Here is a 17,438-nt window from a genome sequence, read left to right as displayed (position 1 = left end):
GACGTATCGGAGGATCGGTCAACATACTGAGTAGCTCGGGATAACAGTACCTTCGTGCCCAGTCCGGAGCCACCAAGAGGACTTGGGCCCGGTCGTGCATGATCTTCTTCAGCACTCTGGGCAGAAGTGGTATAGGCGGAAAGGCGTACAACAGACCGCAACTCCAGTCGCGACGAAAAGCGTCGCCGAGCGAGTGCCGCTTTGGAAATTCCAACGCGCAGAACTGCGGACATTACGCGTTCTCTTTGGTGGCGAATAGATCTAACCAAGGCTCTCCCCACTGCTGAAAGAGACCTTGCGCCACTTCGGAGTTCAGACACCATTCGTGATCCATCATGCACCGCCGGCTGAGTTCGTCTGCCCTGGCGTTCAGAGAGCCCGCCATATGTTGAACCACTAGGGTGATGCCCTGGTGTTCCAGCCATGTCCAGAGGCGCAGAGCCTCCTGACAAAGGGTCCACGACCCCACCCCGCCCTGTTTGTTGCAATACCACATGGCGGTGGTGTTGTCCGTGAAAACCTGCACGACACTTCCCCTGACAGAGGGAAGGAAGGCTTTCAGTGCAAGTCGTATCGCTCTCAACTCCAACAGGTTGATGTGGAGACGAGACTCCGCCGGAGACCAGAGGCCTCTGATCTCCGCCTCTCCCATATGGCCACCCCATCCCAGGAGGGACGCATCCGTCACTACGACATGCTCCGGTTGGGGAAGGGAGAGGCTCTTGCCCGTGACCCAATCGCGGTCCGTGAGCCACCACTGCAACTGCTGTGCGGTGCCCTCCGAGATCAATACATGGTCGGACAGGTTGCTGTGATGCTGTGCCCACTGAAACTTTAGGTCACACTGCAGAGCCCGCATGCGACGTCTGTCGTCATGCACTAGTAGGATGCAGGAGGGCATCAGCCCCAGAAGCCGCAACACTAGCCTGACCAAAACCCAGGATAGAGGCCGAAAGATGGGAATCAGGGCATGAATATTCCGGACCCGCTGTTCCGGTGGATAGACTCTGAACTGCGCCGAATCGATAACCGCTCCGATGAAGAGGAGCTTCTGAGAGGGGCTCAGGTGTGACTTCGGCACATTGATGGAAAACCCCAGCAAATGCAGGAGATCCGCCGTAGTCTGGAGGTGGGAGACGACTTGCTGGGGCGATCCCACCTTCAACAACCAGTCGTCGAGATAGGGGCAGACTGTAAGCCCTCATCTGCCTAGATGAGCTGCAAACACCACCATCACTTTTGTGAACACCCGAGTGGCACTGGTGAGGCCGAAGGGGAGCACGGTGAACTGAAAGTGCTCCTGACCCACAGTGAACCGCAGGTAACGCCGATGGGCCGGCAGCACGGGTATGTGAAAATAAGCGTCCTCCAAGTCTAACACTACCATCCAGTCTACAGGATTGAGGGCAGCCAGAACCGGAGCTAGCGTGAGCATCTTGAACCGCTCCTTCATAAGCAAGGCGTTGATGCTCCTGAGGTCCAAGATAGGGCGTAGTCCCCTTTGCCCTTCTTGCGAACCAGAAAGTAGTGGGAATAGCAACCACGACCTACTTCAGGCCCAGGAACGCGCTCGACGGCCTCTTTTGCCAAGAGGGCCGTAAAATCCTCCCGCAGCAGATTCAAGTGATCCTACGACTTTTGGTGGTATTGCGGTGGCATGGCTGGAGGGTTCGTCTCGAAGGGGAGGGAGTAGCCCCTTTGGACTTTTTGCAGCACCCACCTGTCCAAAGTGATGGTATGCCACTGGAGCAAGTGATGGCGAACTCTTCCGCCCACTGGCGAGGAATGGGCCGGAAAGCTCGGACTCGGAAGGCTTGGAGGCGGATGCTGCCGGGGTGGATGTGGGCTGACCGCGTCGTCCTCCAGAAACGCCTCGGCGGAAACCACGTACGCACGCAGGTTAGTTCTGTGGCTGGTGGCTAGGCGGACGTGAGGAGGCGCCTCTTCCTTGGTCACGAAAGGGGCGAAAAGCGGAGGGTTGCGACCGCGGGTACAAGAGGCCCAAGGACTTGGCCGTAGCCCAGGAGTCCTTAAAGCGATTCAGCGCACTGTCCGCTTGCTCACCAAAAAGGCGACTGCCATGAAAGGTCATGTCCATGAGAGTGCTCTTGACATACCCTCAAAAGGACGTGGACCGCAGCCAGGCGTGACGTCTAAGCGCCACCGTTGTAGAAATCGCCCTACCCAGCGAGTCCGTAGTGTCAAGCCCATATCGGATTGCATGTCGTGCTGCATCCCTCCCATCGGCCAGAGCCTGGGTAAGTCGTGTCCGGGCCTCCTCCGGGCACAGGGGCAGCACTTCCTCCACCGTATCCCACAGAGAGTGGAAATAACGGTCCAAGAGACAGGCGGTGTTTAAAGACCGCAGGCCCAAACTAAGGGAAGAGAACAGCTTTTTGCCAAACTGCTACAGTCTCTTGGAGTCTCGGTCCGGTGGAGCGGTCGGGATGGAGGATTGGGAAGTAGAAGCCTGGATAACCAGACTCTCGGGGGTGGGTTGTTGGGACAGAAAACTGTGGTCGCCCCGAGCAGGGCGCTGGCAACGTTCCTATCCACAGGAGGAACTGTGGAGGTCTTTCACCAGGTGCCCTGCAGAACGTCAGTGAGGGCCTCATTGAACTGCAGCAGAGGCTTAGTGGAGATATTCTGGTACCACAAACTGATGTCAATAAACACAGATCCTGCAATCCGACTGCCACTCATGGAGGATGTTCTGTTGCAGCAGCAGAGATTGCGGGTGTTGTTAATCTCTGCCAGAACCAGTACAACCTTTGTCTGCTTGCGTGGTGATTTGTCATTGTCAGATGTCAAGTTTCAAACCTATTTTCAGAGTTTGTGAAATTATTCCGGCAACATGAGATCCCGCAACAAAATTGGTATATGACTGCAAAAGTGACAACAATTCTAAACATTGTACACAATGGGCTGTCAACCACCTATCTTACTGTATTCCAGCAATTGTCTTATTAATTATTTCTTTGTCCATCCAGTGTTCTTCTGCTTAAAATCTGAATGTCTATGTTTTTGGCCCTCTCATCTTCCCTTCACAGCACGACCAGTCACCCCTTTTAAGTGTCCTTTGGAAAAAATATTTTTGAATGTGTTAATCCAGTATTTTATCTTTTCAACATTTATTATACCTTACTTGTACATTATTTTGGTTCTCAGTTACTTTCTTATCAACACCATATTTAAAAATGGGCAACTTTCCTCTTTGGTTGCTCACTATCAAATGATCTGTTTTAATGGTAATAAACCAATGCAAGTAGGATGAGTCAGCTGCAGACACCTAGCTTTGCAGACAAGGTAGTGCTCAACAAAACGTCATCCCTGCATTGTAAGGTTTTATTACATTTATGATTTGGACTTTTAAAATAAATGAAAGTTGAAAGTTGAAAAAAATTTATATAGCGCTCTATCACCAAGCGGCTTCTTGACGCTGTATGCCGGAGACTAAACCTGAGAAAAAGAAGGGGATGAAAGAGTTTTCAAAGGGAAGGCTAGGGAGAACAAATGAGTTTTAAGTTTGGCTCGAAAATCTAAGTAAGAAGGGGTGGAACGTATAGCAAGAGGAAGTGAGTTCCAGAAAAAATGGGCAAGAGTCGAACATCTGCTGCCACCAGATTTCTTATTACGGAAACGTGGCACCTCAAGAAGGAACAGAGTGTAAGAGCGAAGGTCTCTGCAGGGGACATATGCTATTATTTTAGATCCAACTAAAGCATGGTCAGTACCAGTGAGGGACATGAAAGTCAGGCAGCCTATCTTGAAAAGTGATCGTTCCCGGATGGCTAGCCAGTGCAGAGTCCTTAATACAGGCGTAATGTGACTAGATTTAGGAAGCCTATAGATGAGGCGGGCCGCTTGGTTCTGGATGAGTTGTAAGCGGCGACATTCATAGGCAGGAATGCCTACGAAAAGGGCATTGCTGTAATCCAGGCGGGACAAGATAAGTGCTAAAATGATGAGTTTAAGAGCTTCAACTCAAAAGTATCGTGAATTTTTGCTAATGGTTCTTAGGGCCAAAAAACATTAAGACACTACGGAACTAATCTGAGGGCGCATGGAGAGGTCTTGACTAAATTTAATCCACAGGGTTTGCACAGATGCAGAAGGTGAGGGAGGGGAACCAAGGTTAGGGGGCCAGAAAGCAGAAGACCAGGGGTTGGATGGGCCACCAAAAAGAACCAGCTCGGTCTTATCGGGGTTCAATTTCAATTGGTTGGAGTTCATCCAGTTGAATATGAACGTAAGCGTGGAGTGCACCTTGAGAATACCATCAGGTGAGGCAGAGAGATTGAAGATGAGCTTGAGGTAATCGGCGTAATTAAACGCCGTGACCTCCATATCCTGTAAAGCAACAATAATGGGTTAAATGTAGAGATTAAACAAGAGGGTAGATAGTGACGAGCCCTGGGGAACTCCGCAGGTAACGGGGTTGATGGTAGCAAGGAAGCCCTCCAGGCGAACAGCCTGAGTGCGGCAGGTTAGAAAGGAGGTGAGCCAGGCCAGGGCCGAACCCCACAGGCCGGCGCCTCCGACACGGTCGAGAAGGATGGAATGATCGACCGTTTTGAAGGCGGCAGAGAGATCGAGGTTGACTAGGGCCTGGGGGGAGTTGGTATCGGCGCTGCGCCTGAGCTCATCTACTTCCAAGAGGACAACAGATTCCGTAGAGTGAGCTGGCAGAAAACCGGGCTGATTGGTTGCTAGGAGGTGATGGGCTTCGATGTTGTTGGAGAGTGAAGTCGTAATGTGACAATCCAAAATTTGGCTTAAGAGTGGCAACAATGAGATGGGTCTGAAATTTGAAGGGACCGCTGGATCGGCACCGGGATTTTTAAGGATGGGTATGATGGTGGCAGATTTGAAAGAGTCATGTACAGAACCGAGGGTGATGGAGGTATTAAGAAGAGTAATAGGAGGTGCCGGACAACGGGAGAAAATCGCTCTTAAGATGTGTGCTGGGCAAAGATCAGCAGGGTAACCCTAAGTAACTTTTCCCAGGATATAGTGGAAGACCTCAAATGGAATTGATCAATGGAGGAGGATGGCTGGGGTCGTGGGGGACAGGTAAAGGAGGCAGGTGCCAAAGGGATATTCAGTTTTATGATGGCAATCTTCTCAATGAAGAAATTGTTGAGAGCATTACACAGGGTTTGACAAGGGATGGGCCTAGAGTCAGCACTATTAGAGCCAGAGAGTTCGTGCACAATTCTAAAGATCTCTTTTTGTTTATTAGTTGCCAGATGAATTTTCGGATTGAAATATTCCTGCTATGCGGAGATAATTCACTTTTTGGACACCTGCAACAGGGCCAAATAGTGAGGCTTTGAATCGGGACAGTATTTACGGCGCCAGAGGCGCTCCGCCTGGCGAAGTGCTAGTTTTTGATATTTTAGGTTATTCTAAAACCATCTGTTGGGATCGTGCGGGCGACGGATTCTGACACATCTCAGAGGAGCAATCTGATTGCTGGTTCAGAGAGCCAGGTATTGATAAGGGTTACCTGCTTATTTAAACGGTAATCACTCAGAGTAGGAGCGAAAGGGGCTAATTAAAGACCTAGAGTGACGGTATCTACTGTATTCCAATTTAGAGCATAAGTGTTTTTGTAAAAGGTTGAAGGTTGTCATTTGGCAAAGGGGCAGAGAAAATGATCAAAAAGTGATCAGACCAAACCCAAGGGGATATATTAGGTATGGAAATGGGAAGATTGACGTTCCAGATTTGGTCAAGAATGTCATTGTGAATGTTTGTGGGAACAAAAATATGAGGAATGAAGTTAATGCTATGGAGGGTGTCAGAAAAAACTTTAGACATAGAGTCTTCCGTGAGTCCCCTGGCCAAAAATTACAATCACCTAATAACAAAATAGAGGAGTTGTTAACGACCAGGGTGGCTAGAAGATCCTGTAAGGCTGGGATAAAGTGGGACATGGATTGAGGGGGACGATAAAGCAGTACAACAGTGAGAGGGGACTCGAGATTGGTAGAACGTACCACCAAGAGGTCGACTGATGGAATAGATAGTTGAGGAAGAGGTTGAAATAGGAGGTTAGAACAAACAATCATAGCCACTACGCCCCCCATCTTACCCTCAGGGCGGTCAGCGCGGAGGATATAGTAGGAGTATGGGGGAGAAGTGAGAACATCAGGTATGGAATTGGCAGTGTACCAGGTTTACATTAAACACAAAATCTCAGGACTGTAAGTTTTGATAAAGTCAAAGAGCTCCAATTGGTGTTTAACAGCAGAGCGAGTGTTGAGAAGAGAGACCGAGGCCAAATGAGGACCTTCCATATTATTGTAACGTCACCACTGTTTGTAACCTAAACTTGCGTTGTCTGTCTCAATTTCAATACATTATTCATGGATAATCTTTAAATTCTATATAGTGTAGCCTGTAGCAAATAAGGGGCTAGATTTTCTAAAAGATGACCTAATCCTGCATGCTCATCCTCTGGATCAATATCCTTAACAATTTAGCAAAGATAAAACCTTTTTACGGTCTTTCAGACAATTATGACAGGGCAAAGGCAGCCAACACAAGTATCATGCATTGTATTCTCATTAAAGAACACTACTAAGTTGCTACTTCTACATCCTAGTACACGTCCTTTGTACATTTCATTTTTTATATTTCATGTTTGCATGGATGGCCATTTTGACAAGTCAGTTTGGCACGATTTATTGTTTTTAATTTTCCTTGGTACCACCACAGTGGAAGGTATTGCTTGTGTATCTGTTCAAAAGTTAAGTAATTTCTGAGGTATCGGTCTCAATCATGTAAGACAAGTCACCCTCACTTTGGTAATGCATCAACTGTCAGACATTATGTTGCAGCAGATTCCTTACAGACCTACTTTTCACTCAAAACACTGTTGATTTATTTAGGGTTCAAAGGCAAGACCCTTCAGGGCAATAGTTGTAATTAATAACACTCCACGGCCATTCACTTCATTACTCGGCGCTTAAAGCATGGAAAGAAGTGAAAAGTCATGAGAAAAGCGCAAATTAGAGTTGGCGACATACACAATGCAAATGTCACAATGATGCAGGACAAAAATCCTAAGATGACACGCGTAGTAGACTGGCAATCCGTTACGTCACACAGGGGTTCCATTAACAATCATCTTAAATATCTATCATGACGTCTGGAAAATGAAAATTAATGAATATTTGGATAGGTCATGTCTCTATCACAATATGCCTTACATAAGGTAGGTAACTTAACCTTTATGTTGGTTGTTTTAAAATTTTACAATTTCATATTTCTTAATAGTTTACATTTGGACTTTAATATATCTTCATTAATTATCATGCATTGGAACTCTATGCAGTTACAGCTGTAACTGCATTAAGAATCTTAGTTTATGAACACATATACTGTATTACGTAAGACAAAATTTTAGATTTAAATCATGTATGTTATTTCCAGACCACACTAACAAAAATGTAACAAAAGAAGAAAGTTCATACATAACTCTTAAAGTCTTTGTCCCCAAAACAAATTAAAACAAGAACTGTGTCTTTATTGCTTAGGATGCATTATGACAAGTATGGTTAGAACACTAACTCGCCCAACCTTCTTAGCATTTGTACATAGCTATTGTATCTCTCACACACAAAGTAGATTCAGGTCATGGATTACATATTGAAACTACACTGGGAATCTAGTTAACAAAGAAAGTTGCAACATGTGTTATTTAACATTGATCTTTTGTAACTGTTAAGGAATTGTCCAAAAAAACAATAATTCCTTTTTTATTTTTTGGGGGGAAATATGTTGGATTGCATATCCCATTGATACATGTTCTCAAAAAAGATAATTGTCATGTTATGACAAGGAAAGAGACTTTGTCCATGCTTGCTTGGAATAATGCTTCAAAGACTACAAATAGTCAAACCATTAAATTTTTATTTTTCAAATGTTGTCAAATATATTTACACTCAAGTACAAAACACTGTTCTGCTTACGAAAAATAAATATTACATATAATTTTACATAATACATATGATATGTGAACAAATTAAACGCCTATATTACTATTAAAAATAAATGTAAAATAGATTATATGCATCTAAAAATCTCACTTCACATCACAGAGGTAGTGTTTCTAATACTCTTACAGCACTGCACAAATAAATAGCATTATAAGCATTTTCGGCATCTAAAACCATCAATCGCCAATACGGATGATGCATCTGTTTCAATGCATTCAAGATGAATCCAACGACCGCATTCATCACAAAACGGCTGTTGGAAAAGGAAATTAATAAATAAATGTTATTCCCTTTAAATTGTATGCTGGTAAATATGTTATAGCTTTGCTAACATTTTTTAAAATGTTTGACGTTTGTAAACAATATGCATAGTAACCGGGCCCAATTTAAAAAGGAAAACTATTTTTTAAAAACGATACGTGATGCAACTTTTCCTGATAATCACTAGGTTCATCAAAACTAGTACCTTAGTGCTATTGTGGTTTTCACAAAACATGGTCAATGCATGCTTATTATCACATTGGCGCTTCACCTCTCAAAGTTCTCATTAATTATAAAACCTGGTTGTTAGAGCATTGGTATTAAGAAGGGTCCCTTTAAACAACACCTTGCATTGTGCCACCATAATGGTAGTTTGGAATCAACTCACACAAACTCCCAATAGAGGAGGCATTAAATACTGCAAACAAAATTAAAGATTTTAAAAGCATCAGGAAAAACACCTTATTTACTCTTTGCACAAAGAGTAAACTGAAATATTGGTAAAACAGCCTTACAACATGCCTTATATCACATACCGCAGGGATCATTACAGTCCAGGGCATAGCATATTAACATTCGCACATCTGACAATGCACTTTACAGTTTAATTAAGTATTTTACAAGTGAACTTTGAAATTGTACTGCCACTATTTTTTTTCCCAGGGTCATGATGCTTTCACAGAAACCGATTTTGTTTGCTGTTAAAGAACAAGTTACTTACATTCTGTAACGATGTATCATCAAGAATCATTATTTAGTTAGATTCCTCACCTTAGATATAGCCCCAGGCGTCAGACTGGATTCGGAAATAGTTTTGTAACAAAACCCCTTGCGCGTCGATAGGCGTCTAATGTGGCTCCTTGCCCGTTGTTGGCGTCCTGCGCAGGAATGACTTCGTCAGAGTACTTAGACGCCGCCCTCGTGCTCTGATGTCAGTTCTTGTACATAGATTTCCACGCCAGGAACGCACAGCCATTCAAGAGTCCGATACTGGTGCAAAAAAAGTCTAGGGGCCTGAAAAGGGTAACCTTAACCCTAGGTGTCAGTTTCCAGAACTGGGAGGCAGGATGGGTCGGATTAGGAATCTAACTAACTAATGTTTCTTACAGATACATCGTTAGCAAAGGTAATTAACTTTTTTATCTGAAAGAAACACGTTACTTATATTCCTCACCTTAGAATAGATACCACAGCAATACCAACACCGGTGGTGGGTATGCAAACCAAGATCACAACACAAAGTCCTGGAGAACAGAACTGCCAAAGAAGCCATCACTCCTTACTTCGCTATCTAGGCAATAATGCCTGGCGAACGTGTGCAGTGAAGCCCACGTCGCCGCCGGACAGATGTCCTGCAAGGGGACTCCCCGTCCCAGGGCAGTAGTATCCGCAGTGGCCCGGGTGGAATGGGCTCTCAGCCCAACAGGAGGGTCCTTTTTAGACAAATACTAACTGATCTTTATACACAAAACGACCCACCTTGACATGGTCTTCTTGTGTACAGCTTTCCCCTTCTTAGCACCTACGTATATAACTAAAATTTAGTCCTCCTCCCGGAAATGTTTGATCACGTCCAAATACAAGGAGAGCACACATTTTTGATCCAGACGGTGGAGCGTTTCTCTTCCTCTTTTGGACGATGCAGAGCAGGAAAGAAGGTGGGCAAGGTGACAGATTGCACAATGTGAAAGGGTGTCACCACTTTCCGGAGAAAAGAATGACGAGTCCGGAGGACAACCTTGTCCGTATGAACATACAGAAAAGGAGGCTTAGATGATAGAGCCTGGAGCTCACTCACCCGTCTAGCCCAGGTGACATCTAACAGGAAAGCAGTCTTAAGAGTCAGAAGACGAAGGGGACAATTATGAAGAGGCTCAAAGGGAGCACACATCAGAAATGTCAGGACATGATTCAAATCCCACTGAGGCATTACAAAAGGGACAGGAGGGAACATGTGGGTAATGCTTTTATGAAAATGTGAAACTACAGGGGACTTGAAAAGAGAAGGCTGATCAGGAAGCCTCTATAATTTAGAGATTGCAGAAACATAACCTTTAAAGGTCCCCATAGCAGAGCTCTGCTGGGCAAAAGAATGAAGAAAGAGGAGAACCTGAGAAACAGGGGCGTAAAGGAGATCCACAGCCTTTGCTGTGCACCATTCCACAAATTTGTTCCACCTGTAGGCGTATACCGTTTTTGTTGAGGGACGCCTTGCGGCCAGAATGACATCCCAGACTTCAGGAGGCAAGTCAAATGGCATCAACTGCCGCCGCTGAAACTCCACGCATGGAGGTGGAGGCTGGACAGGTTCTGGTGAAGGAACGCCCCCTGTTGCTGCGACATAAGGTCCTCCTGAAGAGGCAGACGTATCGGAGGATCGGTTAACATACCGAGTAGCTCTGGATACCAGTACCTTCGTGCCCAATCCTGAGCCACTAATTTGACTAGGGCCCGGGCGTGCCTTATCTTCTTCAGCACTCTGGGCAGAAGTGGTATAGGCGTAAATGTGTACAACATACCGCCACTCCGCTCGCGACGAAAAGCGTCTCAGAGCGAGTGCCTTTTTGCAAATTCAAACACACAGAACTGCTGACATTGCGCGTTCTCTTTGTTGGTGAATAGATCTAAACAAGGGTCTTCCCACTGTAGAAAGAGACCTTGCGCCAAGTCCGAGTTCAGACGTTATTTGTGATCCATCATGCACCGGCGGATGAGTTAGTCTGCTCTGGTGTTCAGAGAGCCCGCCAGATGTTGAACCACCATGGTGATGCCCTTGTGTTCCAGCCATGTCCAGAGGCGCAGAGCCTCCTGACAAAGCGTCAACGACCCTACCCCGCCCTGTTTGCTGCAATACCACATGGCGGTGGTGTTGTCCGTGAACACCTGCACGACACTTCCCCGGAAAGAGCGAAGGAAGGCTTTCAGTGCTAGTCGGATGGCTCTCAGCTCCAATCATGTTGATATGGAGTCGAGACTCAGCCGGAGACCATAGGTCACTGATCTCCGCCTCTCCCATATGGCCCCCCCAAGACAGGAGGGAGTCATCCGTCACTACTACATGCTCCGGTTGGGGTTAGGGAGAGGCATCTGCCCTTGACCCAATTGCTGTCCGTGAACCACCAATGCAATTGTTTCGCAGTGCCATCCGAGATCAAGACATGGTCGGACAGGTTGCCTCTATGCTGGGCCCACTGAAACTTATGTTTCCATTGCAGAGCACGCATGCGCCGACTGGCGTAATTCACTAACAGGATGCAGGAGGCCATCAGCCACAGAATCCGCAGCACCAACCTGACCGAAAGCAAGGATAGAGGCGGAAAGATGGGAATCAGAGCTTGAATATCACGGACCCGCTGCTCCAGTGGATAGACCCGGAAATGTGCCAAATCGAAAAAGGCTCCGATGAGAAGGAGCTTCTGGCAGTGACTCTGGTGCGACTTTGGCACATTGATGGAGAACACCAGCGGATGCAGGAGGTTGGCCGTAGTCTGGAGGTGGGAGAAGACTTGCTGGGGCGAGCCCGCCTTCAACAACCAGTCGTCGAGATAGGGGAAGACTGTAACCCCTCATCTGCGCAGATGACCTGCAAACACCACCATCACTTGTGTGAACACCCGAGTGGCACTGGTGAGGCCGAAGGGGAGCACGGTGAACTGAAAGTGCTCCTGACCCACAGTGAACCGCAGGTAACGCCGATGGGCCGGCAGGACGGGGATGTGAAAGTAAGCGTCCTCCAAGTCTAACACTACCATCCAGTCTACAGGATTGAGGGCAGCCAGAACCGGAGCTAGCGTGAGCATCTTGACCCGCTCCTTCATAAGCAAGGCGTTGAAGCTCCTGAGGTCCAAGATAGTGCGTAGGCCCCCTTTGCCCTTCTTTAGAACCAGAAAGTAGTGGGAATAGCAACCACGACCTACTTCAGGCCCAGGAACGCGCTCGACAGCCTCTTTTGCCAAGAGGGCCGTAAAATCCTCCCGCAGCACATTCAAGTGATCCTACGACTTTTGGTGGTATTGCGGTGGCATGGCTGGCGGGTTCGTCTCGAAGGGGAGGGAGTAGCCCCTTTTGACTATTTGCAGCACCCACCTGTCCTAAGTAATGGACCACCAGTGGAGCAGGTGAGGGGAAACCATGCCACCCACTGTGGTGGGATGGTCCAGAAATCTCGGACTTGGAGGCCTTTGAGTCGGATGGTGTCGGGGTGGATGTGGAATGACCGGCACATTGTCCTCCCATACCGCCTCTGTGGAAAACCACGCCCCTGACCTCATGCAGGTTGTTTTGTTGCCCAGTGGGTCAGTGGACGTGAGGAGGCACCCCTTCCTTGGCCACAATAGGGGCGAAAGGCAGAAGTTTGCTGCCGTGGGTACGAGAGACCTAAGGACTTGCCCGTAGCCCGGGAGTCCATAAAACGACCCAGCGCAATATCCGCCTTCTTACCACAAAGACCCTTTGGCTTCGATATTGTTAACAATATAAAGGTTTTTCTATTTTTTTCTTCATATTTTCTCCATAAGAAATGACGTTATATTTCTTTCCTTTTTAATTTCATAAGTTTATCCAGAAACATGTGTGGACACTATCATACGTCAATAGTGGAGAAAACACTCTGTTGAAACACGTACTCCCAAAAGGACTTTTGTTTACTGCAGCTCACAAATAAACTAATTATATGTCACTCTCTCTCTCTCCCCATTTTTGGCATGCTGCTGCCTCCATCACAAAATACCTCATATTACATGACGTGGTGAGGTATGCTCTATCCAGTATTTAGATTTTGATTTTCTATAATTGTGTATTGTTAGATAATTTTAAGGTTACGCTACTGAATCTTCCACCGACTCAACATCTGGAATCTGCATCCACATGTCTTATTCTCACTGTAATTTCCAACCCGTACTTTGCATTTCTTGCCTCATTGCTTTTGAGAACTAGGAGACAGTCTTCATCCTCAAAGCAGACACAGCAACATATCTAAAGACGTCTGAGATTGCGGCTCAATGCCTCTCAATCCCCACTGTTTTCTAATTATTCTGGCAAGGCCCACATGCGTCAGGAAGTTTCATTCCCGAAAGTATTATTCTGCTTGTATTACATTGAATGTGAGCAGTGTACAATATTGGTATTAGTCCCCTATTTAAATTCTGACCCGTCCCTACCCAGAACTCATACACCGACCACTAGTCTCACTGTGTAAGACCACTTAGTATTGAGATCGGTAGGTCCATGGAGTATGGTGTCTTGACCAATCTCATCTTTATAGCTCAGAAGCTGTCTACCAACATGGTTTACATTGTGTCTTCAAATATGTTCTGCCGCACCAGTAAATGGATCTTTGATAGAGCTATGGCATCTGGAGGATCCGTGTTACGTTACCTTTTTTTATTTTTTTTCCAACAACAGACACTGCATCAGCCGGGACAAGTGGCAAGCCATATAACTTACATCTAAGTCATGGACCGCTAGTCTACCTCCGCTTTGGAGCTCTCTAATGACTACTATTGGACTGAGGGGACGCGTTGCACTTCAAATCTATGCAAAACCATTCCTGCAAAATTTTCAGAGAGTACCCACGGAGGTGCCTCTTTGGAATAGAACTGCACTACATGTTTCATGCACATCATTAACTCTAAAACCATGTGGTCCATGAACCAATCAACATGCGCACAGGTGGGCAAAAGTAATCACACCCGGTGTACATGCACATGCATTTTAAGCACGGGGCCTCTGCAATGCCTCATTCATTTCCTTTATACCATAATTTTCATAATTTTCATGGTGGTGTAAGAGCTGGCAGTCACAGTGATGCTCCAGTGACAAAGTTGTAATTTCTCGTTCGCACTGCCTGAGAGGCATTGGGTAGATGAGCCACCCCCAAGCTGACACAAGTGTTCCAGTCATCCAATTACCAGGAGCATTAACAATTTACCACATTTATCAAAAACTATTTGTGGGAACGAACACTGTAGATCTGTTAAAAAAATTTTAGGTGCATTATGTAAAATGTAAATTTAATAAAATGATTCCTGAAAAATAAGTTTATTCTGCTTTCCAAGTTATTTTTATTCACATATTTACAAATATTATTGCTATAAAAAATAAAAAATTACCAGAAATTGATGTTCATCTTCAGGTGACTTCTTTTCGTTGCAGACCCCGCAGAACTCGTCAACAGAATCTAGATGTAATATTAAGTTAAATTAGAACATCTTAATAGTAAAATAAAATAGAAATTACACTTATCTGATGTTTCAATTACATGTTTTTAACTTTATAAAAATTACTATTTTTTTTTGCATATGTCTAGAATCAAGGAAATTAAGAATATTACAATTTTGAAAAAATTGCATGTTTAACCACATATTAAGGAATTCTATGATGGCAGATAATGTGCATGTTTAAATGCATACCAAGTAATACATGTAAAGAGAGAAGCATGTCTGTTGTTACATTAACGGATTCATTGCTACAAGTCTAATCATCCATTTTTTAAAAAAGTGGCTCTTTATGATGGCAGCAGGATCACCACCCCCGTGCCGGTGGTGTTGATCCTCCCACCATCACAATGTGATTCAACCACCCCAAAATTCGGATGGCGGTGGAAATCACATTGTTTACACGGCGTGTCTTGCAAGTCGGTCATTTTCTGTCTGACTTGTGTAACCCTTAAAAAGGTCTTCATTGCTACCGTGCTTTACACGCACCGCCCTAGTTATTAGTATGAGCCCGTCCATATGTCTTTTTGCGGCGGATATCCAGCCTCCAAAGAGACAGACTGATAGTCTATTTTGGTGCACGTTTATTAAGCACTCTGTGTGGTCGCACTGTGCCTTTGGGGTGTACGGGTACACACAAATATTTTCCATGAACAAGGTGGCATGCACCACCTTGTGCCTGATACTTTGTACGTTTAAAATGCACATAAGAGCCTTTTAACATTGCGGAATGTGCTGTTGCCTGCAGCACCGTTCGCAATGTTAAATGGCCAGTATGCACCTGCCATAATGGGGGGCGCATCCGAATTGGGCTGTTGGGACTGCCGGAAATCTGGCTGCCGGTCCCATCACCATTAATATGGTGGGCGGACTTATGTCCGACTGCCATCTAAATCAGCCCCTAAGTACAGATCATATAGGTAATATTCAATAATTACCAAAAAAATATATATTTTATATTCTAAACTTGACATACTTCTTTGACGGTGTAATAATTTTTCAAAACTTAATGGCAAGACAAATGACATTTTTTAACATACTCAAACATTTACATTTAATTTTAAATAATATTCACACTTTTATATTTATTAATAATTAGCAATGGAATGAAAACATTCAGTTGCCACAAAGGGATTACATATAAACCAAAAAGAGACATATAAATTTTTAAACTCTAACCTGATGACTCCATTAGATCAAGCGCAATCTTGATTCTTAAATCATCCATACATTTAGGATTTTGGGTAATTTCTGTTAGCGACTGATGACTGAGGTAGTGATCTGCAAACTAAGAAAATATTGGAAATTCTTACCTTCCTTAACTAATTTTAGAGTAAACTGTCTATGTTATTAAAAAGATCATGTTTTACATTATTGTGCGTAAAAACAAATATTGTGTTAATAGGATGTCATTTTCAAAGCCATACACCATCTTATTTCCTTTATTCGGAACAACATCAGAGTTCTCAATCAAACCACATTATTACACTACTTTTGGTTTTGTTGATACCCAAGCTGGAATCCCAACCTGCTTCCAATGGGCGATTTAACTTAGTCTGTGCCGCCGTCAGCAATCTAATCTCGGAAAGGCAACCGATACAGCCTTGCTTCCACTTTGAAGGCACATTTTTGTTTTTTATCCAGCACTTTCACAATGGCCAAACACCAATTAAAAGTCTTTTGAAAAATGACTTTGGTAACCACTAACAGGGCTGCATACTCCCCTTGTCCTCCACATTGTGTAGTTGTGGGCACATGTAGTGCCACATCAAATACAAGCCACATGTGGCTGCCACCTCAAGAAGCCTGCAAGACTGTGCAGTGTTCATTAAACTATGCATTTTTTTAATGTGGCTTGTGCTGCGAAGATCAGCATAAGGTGCAATTGAAAAAATTCTGTATCACACAGCAAACTCAGATATCAGATTCAAAATTTGAAAATATGAACTTGGACTCCTTGTTGGTAGTTCGGCTTACGCAATCATGAAGGTTTAATGCGATTCAAAACCGACATCGTAATCCGGATCAATGTGTCTTTAAGTGTTTTTACATGACGCTGGCTTTTTATCATCAATGAACTCTCCCTCTCCTGCAAATTATTTCAGAAAAAGCCCTTGTGACTATTTTATAAAATTTGTTTAAAAAATTATTATTAAAACTCAATGCAATCAGTTATTATTTAATTTACAATTATCCACTATTACATTTCATAACACCAGTTAAGGTTAATAATATCTTGAAAATTTGTTACCATCATGCAAAAAACACCGCAATTGAAGACGTCTCTTTGCTTTTGGGTACATTGTACCACCAATTCCCAATCATGGTAGCCTGGACGCTTCACACCCTGTAGGAACGTGCTTTTGAGACATATGAATTAAGATGTTACAAATGTACTGGTTTTCCATCTGAAGTAATCCTTAACAAACAATAAAAAATCATGGTCTCCAATAATGTTATAATGGAAAAACAACATTACATGATTTTTTTTTTTAAAGAAATCTTACAAATACAAAATAGAAAAAGCAAATATTTTTGGGGAAAGGGTACCTCCAATTAGTCAATAACTTTTCGTAAGTTTGGGGATTTGTTGTCAATGAGTCATAGAGTAAAATTTTCTTTGTAAGAGGTTTCAATACCTGTGGTGAATTAAGTGAAATGTGTTGTAAAAACATACTCAGAAAGACAAACGCAATAACTTAATGTTATTTTTACTTTAAAATATCTGTTCGTATCAATATAGGTATAGAACATTAAATTAAATTCAATTCTATAGACATAAATATAACCTCATATGAATTGTAAATTTAACACAATTACTAACAAAATTATTCACAATAGTTCTTATGCCTCATTATGAAATTAGACTGTAATGTTTCCATTTATAATGTTTACTATTCCTTATTAAAGTATGTTTTTAGGGGTGTAGGGTCGTGCCACATGGCAAAACCCAGTA

General features: G+C 44.1%; 1 protein-coding gene and 1 long non-coding RNA gene across 2 annotated transcripts in view; one reads left to right on the top strand and one right to left on the bottom strand.

The window, feature by feature from the left end:
* The window catches only part of LOC146816660 (adhesion G protein-coupled receptor F3-like), a 249,865-nt gene that overhangs the window by 88,029 nt on the left and 144,398 nt on the right, over nucleotides 1–17,438 (top strand). The gene's annotated exons all lie outside the window — the stretch shown is intronic.
* LOC146816661 (uncharacterized) lies at nucleotides 7,903–17,362 on the bottom strand. The gene is made up of 4 exons (XR_014962477.1): nucleotides 16,734–17,362; nucleotides 15,662–15,770; nucleotides 14,378–14,445; nucleotides 7,903–8,259 (listed from the first exon to the last, which is right to left on the bottom strand). It is a non-coding gene; the product is annotated as an uncharacterized LOC146816661 (long non-coding RNA).

Source organism: Triturus cristatus, chromosome 6 (genome assembly GCF_964204655.1).
Source record: "Triturus cristatus chromosome 6, aTriCri1.1, whole genome shotgun sequence".
Taxonomy (NCBI): domain Eukaryota; kingdom Metazoa; phylum Chordata; class Amphibia; order Caudata; family Salamandridae; genus Triturus; species Triturus cristatus.
Note: the sequence above shows the minus strand (reverse complement) of the source record. Positions and strands in the feature narration are given on the sequence as shown.